Genomic DNA, 8,059 nt, shown 5'->3' with positions numbered 1-8,059 from the left:
TGTTTTTGAGCAATGTTAATCGTAAAAGATAATGAGAACTCCAAACTTAAGGTTACCCTCTTGATAGCAGTTTTTCGAAAAACTCTTGAGGTTCAAACTCAGGTTTTAAATTTATAAAATTTTTGGATAAAACCTTGAGGTTCAAACACATGCATTTTAGATCTCACATAGGAGATAGGGCATCTATTCTGTCCTAGATCTATTCGTTCTCGGATTCAACCCCTCTTTTCCAGATTTCATTCCCAGATTTATTCCTTTATTCTCAGTTTTACTAAATCAGATGCCACCAATGGTTTTCTTGGAATTATGCTCAGATGCCGCCAAGGATTTTCTTGGAATTATGCTCAGATGCCGCCGAGGGTTTTCTCGGAACCATGCTCAGATGCCGCCAAGGGTTTTCTTGGAATTATGCTCAGATGCCGCCGAGGGTTTTCTCGGAACTATGCTCAGATGCCGCCAAGGGTTTTCTTGGAATTATGCTCAGATGCTGCCGAGGGTTTTCTCGGAACTATGCTCAGATGCCGCCAAGGGTTTTCTTGGAATTATGCTCAGATGCCGCCGAGGGTTTTCTCGGAACTATGCTCAGATGCCGCCAAGGGTTTTCTTGGAATTATGCTCAGATGCCGCCGAGGGTTTTCTCGGAACTATGCTCAGATGCCGCCAAGGGTTTTCTTGAAATTATGCTCAGATGCCGCCAAGGGTTTTCTCGGAATTATGCTTAGATGCCGCCAAGGGTTTTCTTGGAACTATGCTCAGATGCCGCCAAGGGTTTTCTTGGAATTATGCTCAGATGCCGCCGAGGGTTTTCTCGGAACTATGCTCAGTTACCGGCAAGGGTTTTCTTGAAATTATGCTTAGTTTATATTTACTTCATGCTCAGATTTGACTCATTTCCAACTCAAACTCTTTGAAATCTATCTCAGATTTTGAACCCACACACTTACACAGTTGTTATATCAGTCAAGGAGATTTTTTTTTAAATTTAAGGATCTGACATTGCCAGTGAGAGTTCGCGCTCAAGGACCTGACATTTTTCTAGTTCGGGGAGAGTTTTACGCTCAATGATCCAAATACCCTGACGAATTGCTAAATCAGGCTGCAAAATGAACTGTCACTAGCTTTGGCATTCGGATATCGTACTATCTACCAAGATAGATTTGCTATCTAGTTTGCTTCAACCCTCTGTCAAAGAAGGGCATCTGTAGACACCCCATTTTTGCATTCGCCTGATTAATCAAGTCGTCGACCCGATCGCAAAAGTTCCCAATGATGGATGTCTATTCCAATGCTTTATTTTGTTACCAGATATGTTTCAGAAATCCGGATGAGGTATCTCGAACTGACAAAACTTAGAAACCACGCTACGTTAGGAAAATACGACCCCAGAAATATAAAAATCATCATCTTGCAAACCAAAAAAAAGCTTCACGATAAAAATCACTAAATTACCAAAATAACCCTAACATCAAAATAGACCTAGAGCCTGCATTACGCTTAGAAAAACCCACTCAAACACATAAAATAACAAATCGAAACCAAGTAAACCACTTCGCTGATTTTCACAAAATTTGATAAAAATTACGAAAATACCCCTCATAAAGTTCACGATCATTTCATACAAAAAACTTCATAAATGACAAAAACCAACATTACCATTGAATTCCTTACGAAAAACTGATTCCAAAATATCCTGGATCATTGAAAAACGACTTAAAACGTAAAAAATCCTCTCCGAGGGCAAAATGGTAATTTCACAATTTTAATAATTAAAAATTTCAAAATTAATAAATAAATCATTAAATAATGTAAAGTGAAACATTAATAAAATTAATTATAAAATTTAAATCAAAAAATTGATCAATCAGGCTTTCAAGAAAAATTGTTGATGATTCGTAAGATATTTATTTAAGGACCCCTCCATTTGGAGGTCCAAAGAATCAAAGATATAATAGAGGGGGGTTCTCCAAAAAATTAAAGTCAATCAAGCAAGACTAAAGTCAAGATATTAAAGTTAATAAAATAAGACTAAAGTCAAAATTAAAGTCAATTAAGTAAGACTAGAGTCAAGTATTAAAGTCAATCTCATAAGACTAAAGTCAAAACTTTAAATTAAAACCCTAATCTAAACTAATCGAGTCAATCTCATAAGATTAAAGTCAAAACCCTAAATTAAAACCCTAATCTAAACTAATCAAGTCAATCTCATAAGACTAAGGTCAAAACCCTAAATCAAAACCCTAATCTAAACTAATCAAGTCAATCTCATAAGACTAAAGTCAAAACCTTAAATTAAAACCTTAAAGACTAAGTCAAAACCCTAATTGAAACCCTAAAAGAAACCCTAATCAAACCCTAATGCTTCTAAAAACTTTATAAATAGGAGCCTCCACACCCTTTTTTCGTATCAAAGAAAAAATCCTAGAAAAAGTAGGTGAAGAAGCCTCCACAACCTCCCCAAAACCCTAATTTTGGAGTCCCAACTCCTTACCTAACACCCCTACTTTGATTTTAGCCTAAAAAATACCTAGAAACCTTTGAAAAACACCCGAAAAATCTATAATAGATTCAAAGCATCCAAATCCAAGAAGGAGATACCTTACCTCGGAGATCAGAAATAAGATCCGGAGATAGAACAAAGCAAGGAGTACGGTACAAGGAGCAGTCTCACCAGATCTGAGGGAATAGAACCTTTGCGTATCAAAGGTAACATTTTTCTATTTTTTTATCTAGGTTTTTAGCAATGTAGTCTTACTTGGGATAAGTAGAGACCGGCATTGGCCGGGCGGAGTTGGTGCCTAACACCTTCCAACCCCATAACATGATCCCCGGATTCAGATTTTCTGTAGTAGATTAGTTTTTTTTTTAATCCATTTTAGAGTCAGTTTGGTTCCTAGACCATAATAACTAGGTGGCGACTCCCAAACCTCAAAGGTCAAAAGTAGATCCGCGCACCCCGCGGATTGAGGGCGCTTTCAATAACTTTAGGAACAAGAGCAGAAAAACTCATGAGGGTGATCATCAATACAAGAGAGAGTGAAATTACCTGTAACCCCATTCATTATCATACCAAAACATGAGTTTCACAAACTTCTCATTCAGAGCAATTCCAGCCTTAGCATCAAAGATGCTTGACCTGCCAACATGATAAATTAACAACAATAAATAAACATATAAAATCCATATGAAGAAGAAAGTAGGTAAGAATAAAATCAATCGATACCACATGAATGGTTTTAAAGCACCATGTCATAGGATATATCCATAATCTAGGGTAACCCAAGTGATTGGAAAAGACAAGGATGCTAAGAACTTCAATCAAGATAAATTGAAATTGGTGTTTATGGGGTGGTAACAATTAACATTTTTGTGTAGTGCAAACATCAGGCACGCATTGTTATATTTTTTTATTTTTTAAACTATCTAAAGAGAAAGGGATGCTTGGAGACTAGACATAAGACTAATATAAACAATTGAAGGTTCTTACAACTTCTCTTATCTTAATGCAAAGTGGACACTACATGGGCACCACTTCATACCCAAAAATCAAATTCAATCCTCAATTAAAAGCCTATCCAATAGAAAATCTAGTTTTTAATAAACTTTTTGCGATACCTATCTAAACACATTCGTTCTCTATAATAAACTTCTCACGAACTAAAGCATTTTAAAAATATATTTCTCAAAAATATGCAATGAAAACTGGATGTATCAGCATGCCAGGTTTCCTAAGGCTCACTGTGAAACTTCTTATCATCACCAGACACAAACACATGCATCCATGTTTATTAAATAGGTAACAAAACATTATTAGTAAAGTAGGGCAAGTAACTAGAAAGAAAGACTACAAAGGATACGTCTAATCACTTTGTGCTCCCAAGAAAACAATCTTTTGTTTTCTCTTCTAATAATTCTTCCTTATAAAAATAAAGAGCTGATTTGTACTTACTATATAAATGAGAAGTAAAACTGCCATTGCTCATGTACACGTATTTAGAAAATAGTTGAAGGGTATAGTTTTTGACTATAAGTTGAAGACTGCTTATAAAATCTAAGAGTCATGATATCTGACTATCTCATGGGCATACTCAATCGACTATGTGACAAGTAGGGGAAGCAGAGATCTATGCTCCTTAGGATACATGGTTCTCTCGAGATACATTTTTTTCTGGGAAAGTACAGCCATGAATCCCAAGGAGAGTAGATCTACGATTTTGAACTTGTCATGTCAGAGTAGTCGATTGAGTTTGCCACGTGGACTAGTTAGATTATAATGATTTAAAATCTAAATAAATAAATAATGAAGAGTTGTGGTCAAAGTCTAATATTGGCTCTTCATTACAATAACAAGTCATAGAAAGAGACCCATTATCTAGGTTCAAACTTAATGTTCTGACTTGATCCTTTATTAATAAACATGTGGAGGGGAGATAACACAGAGCCATCCAACAATGTCTTCTTCACTTTCACTCACATTTTCCTTCATATTCCTTTTCTTCTTCATCCTTTCCTCTGTTTCTCAAGCCATTGTTCCTCCTTCCAAGACATTCAAATTTATCAATCAAGGCGAATTCGGAGAATACATCATAGAGTAAGATGGAAACTACCGAGTTTTAGATGTTTTCAACTCTCCCTTCACACTTTGCTTCTATAACACTACCCCAAATGCCTACACCCTCGCATTACGTATGGGTACCCCTTGTTCTGAATCACTCATGCAATAGGTTTGGGAGGCTAATTAATAGTGGTAAACCCGTCCACGAGAATGCCACTTTGACATTTTTTTAGTAATGGCAATCTAGTCCTAGCCGATATTGATGGGCACATTGTTTGGCAAACCGATACAGCCAACAAGGGTGTCGTTGGCCTCAAACTTCTTCCAAATGGTAATTTGGTCCTTTCAAGATAATCAAGATCAATTCGTGTGGCAAAGCTTTGATTACCCAACTGAAACGTTATTGGTGGGTACTGTACTACGTCCTAGTAGTCCTATCGGACTTATTAGTCGTGTATCTGATATCGATGGCTCAGAGGGTCCATACAGTTTTGTTATGGAGCAAAAACAATTGGCTTTGTACCTTAAAGCTTTGTACTCAAATCAAGACTTTGGAGCTCGTGAGGGATCCTTGGCACATGTGGTCTTCAATAGTGCCCCAGACATGGATGAAGCCTATTCTTATGAGTTACGATATGAGTTTAACATGGATAATTTGTCAACAGCTAGGACTTTAATTTTGGCTAGACCAAAATACAATGGTACATTATCAATTCTTCGACTAGGATCAGATGATAATCTGAAGATCTATACTTGCCCTTCCAAGTATGACAAGAATGCTTTTCTGAGCATTATATATATGTCCACCAAACATAAAACAACAGTCTATGCAAACCAGATAAGAGTAAACCAAGATTAAATAAAAATAAAAAAAGGGACAGAAGCAGCAATTTAAGTCTCAACCGTTATAAATTTAAGTATCAATAACAGACCTGCCATTTGATTAGTAGCAACTTATTTTTATAATAAATGAGGCTTCATCAATAAAACAGCATGTCCATTCTGGTTATCTAAAAATTCAGCATACCTTGGATTATAATTACAAAAAAGGAAAGATTTTGAAGGATAAAGTCATCAAGAAATCTAAATCAACCAAAAGACCTTCTAAGGTTAATTGAATCACAGGTGCATTGAACAGGAACAAAAACATCAATTTTCCAAATTATAACAAAGACAACAATAGGTACCTTACGAACATTTGCACTCTAGTTCCCAAATGCATCAGAAAGAGCAGGCATAAATGAAGGCAACTGAGCCATTAGTTCTTCTTGTGAGACCCGCCCAACGAGCTTCAACCATACATAAAAATGCCAGATTAGCATAAATGAGTAAATTTCAAGTAATTATATTTATCTTTCATAAAACATTACTAGAAATAACAACAACAACAAATGTTAGGTGACTTAAGAGAATTTCATATTAAAGTAAGTATCAATTTTTTGTAGGGAAATGTGTAATCCAATGAATAAGGATCTGTTTTATACAAAAATTATTTAGTAATGAAATTTGACAACAATTTAAATTGTTTACCTCGGATTGGTAGGGAGTCACTAAGTCGATTTGCATGCAAAGATAAGGCCTTGAGAAAAGTCAGAGTCCCAATAGAAAGGAATACTCCCTTTTAAGTAGTTAAGACTTAAAAACCTAGAAAATAAAATCAAAGGTTTAGGGTTTGCAATCGAACCAAAATTTGAATCCACACTACTGATTGTTCAAACCCTATAACATAAAATCTAGGGTTTAAGGGTAAATTCAATTGAAAACTCATCCAAATATGTAGGACAACGTACATTTTCTATCGATTCAACTGAAAAATCATTAAATTCATTTTCAAGCTTGAAATGAGAGACAGAGAGATCGAGTTTGAGATGAGAGAGAAGCAGAGAGATCGAGGTTGAGACGAGAAGGTTATTTTCGTTTGAGATGAAGAGACGAAGAGAAGGCTATTTTTGTTTCAGATTTGAGACGAAGAGACAAAGAGAGTTTAGGGTTTCAGATGAAGAGATAGAGACATAGAGTAAGATCTGATTTCGTCTTAAACGAGTCTATAGCGACGATCAGTATTAGATCGTCACTAAAACTTGTCGCAATAAATCATTTTTCCTATAGTGTCTACCTCTTATTCCACTTTTTCTTATGCTCCCTTGTATTCTTCTTTTAAGATGGCCATTGCAGCATGAACCATGCCTAATCAAACCCATATCCTCTTCTCAGTCCTTCTTAGTGGTAAAAGAGAAGCCACCCACTAGGTAACTCAATATGACTCTAGCAATGTAATGCTACAACCTGTACCATTCCATTTCCAATGCTTTCCAATATAGTGATTTGACTTTTGGTTCTATAAATTGTTGAAGCTTTTGACAAATATCTCCATTTGGACATACACCATTGTATCTTGCATATCTTGCGGTTGTGTCGTCAAATTCTCAGGTGCTCTAGTTCTTGAGGGAATGTAGTGAAAAGCCATGGAAATCACTTTGCTCTCTTCTTCATTAGACCGTTATCAATGTAGACTACTAGTTTACTTCCTAAAGATGAAACTTTTCTTAGGTTGAAGGTTTGGAAATCATCGAACAAGTCGTTCTTATTCAATTCTCTAATGTCTCCAGCAACATTTCTCAAAGACTTGTAGCTAGGGTCGGAAAAGAATAGTGAATGGATGGAAAAATCAAGGCATGGAAGAATATCTCTAGGTCTCAATTCCTCCTATATATATACAAAGAAACACATCATCGTCATAGTTATTTACTCTTACAACACTAATACAGAAAGAGACTATTATTCTACTTTGAAGGAGTCAACTTATAGTTTGGGCTTTTGTCGGCTCTGGAGTATTTACAAAAATAGGTGTATACATCGCGAGTGCCACCCTGTTAGGAGATGAAGGAAATGTTTCAACTTCCATAGGAGCGACAGGAGTATTGGGCATAGCTTCATAAACACTCGTCTAGGATTCATGTGGGTTGGATAGTTCCTCAAGTTTCCATTAGCAAGTCCATCCCAGAAAATGTTTCAACTCCAAAAGAAAGTTTGAAATTAGTTTGACCTTTACTCGGATAAGATAATAAATGGCATAAATAAAATTTTAATTATCACATGTCTACCTATTCCCTTACTGGATTTGCATGGTGTTGGCAAAATACCTCTCTCTTGATACTCTTGTTTAATTTGTTGCAACACTACAAGGAATTCAAGTTCCTTACCCCCTTCAAATTGTAAGCGCACTTCTTGTTCCACTTTTTTCGATGAATCTAGTAAACCCTATTTCAAAACAAGTTAGTAAGAAGCAAATTTCAATCGAGTTAGGTCTTAAAAACCATCTCGAGTGTTTCATTATTATTGGTCATACATGCATTCTAGTAATTACATGGATTATCTCTGGCATTTCTACATCGGTGTGGTCGTCTTGTGTTGACATTTACTAAATCGCCTCTTCGTTTAATCCTGCCTCTTCATCGATCTTCTTCTCTGATCTCTTGATTAAAGGAATTAAGTCGAGCAGATCCT

The 8,059-nt window shown here is 36.0% G+C and overlaps 1 pseudogene; it reads left to right on the top strand.

Moving 5' to 3' along the window:
- Positions 1-4,448: 4,448 nt before the first annotated feature.
- LOC147409863 (epidermis-specific secreted glycoprotein EP1 pseudogene) lies at positions 4,449-5,527 on the top strand (annotated as a pseudogene).
- Positions 5,528-8,059: the final 2,532 nt, after the last annotated feature.

The sequence above is a fragment of the Akebia trifoliata genome, chromosome 2, assembly GCF_017979445.1.
Source record: "Akebia trifoliata isolate Shusen 1 chromosome 2, ASM1797944v1, whole genome shotgun sequence".
In the NCBI taxonomy this organism is placed as follows: Eukaryota; Viridiplantae; Streptophyta; class Magnoliopsida; order Ranunculales; family Lardizabalaceae; genus Akebia; species Akebia trifoliata.
Note: the sequence above shows the minus strand (reverse complement) of the source record. Positions and strands in the feature narration are given on the sequence as shown.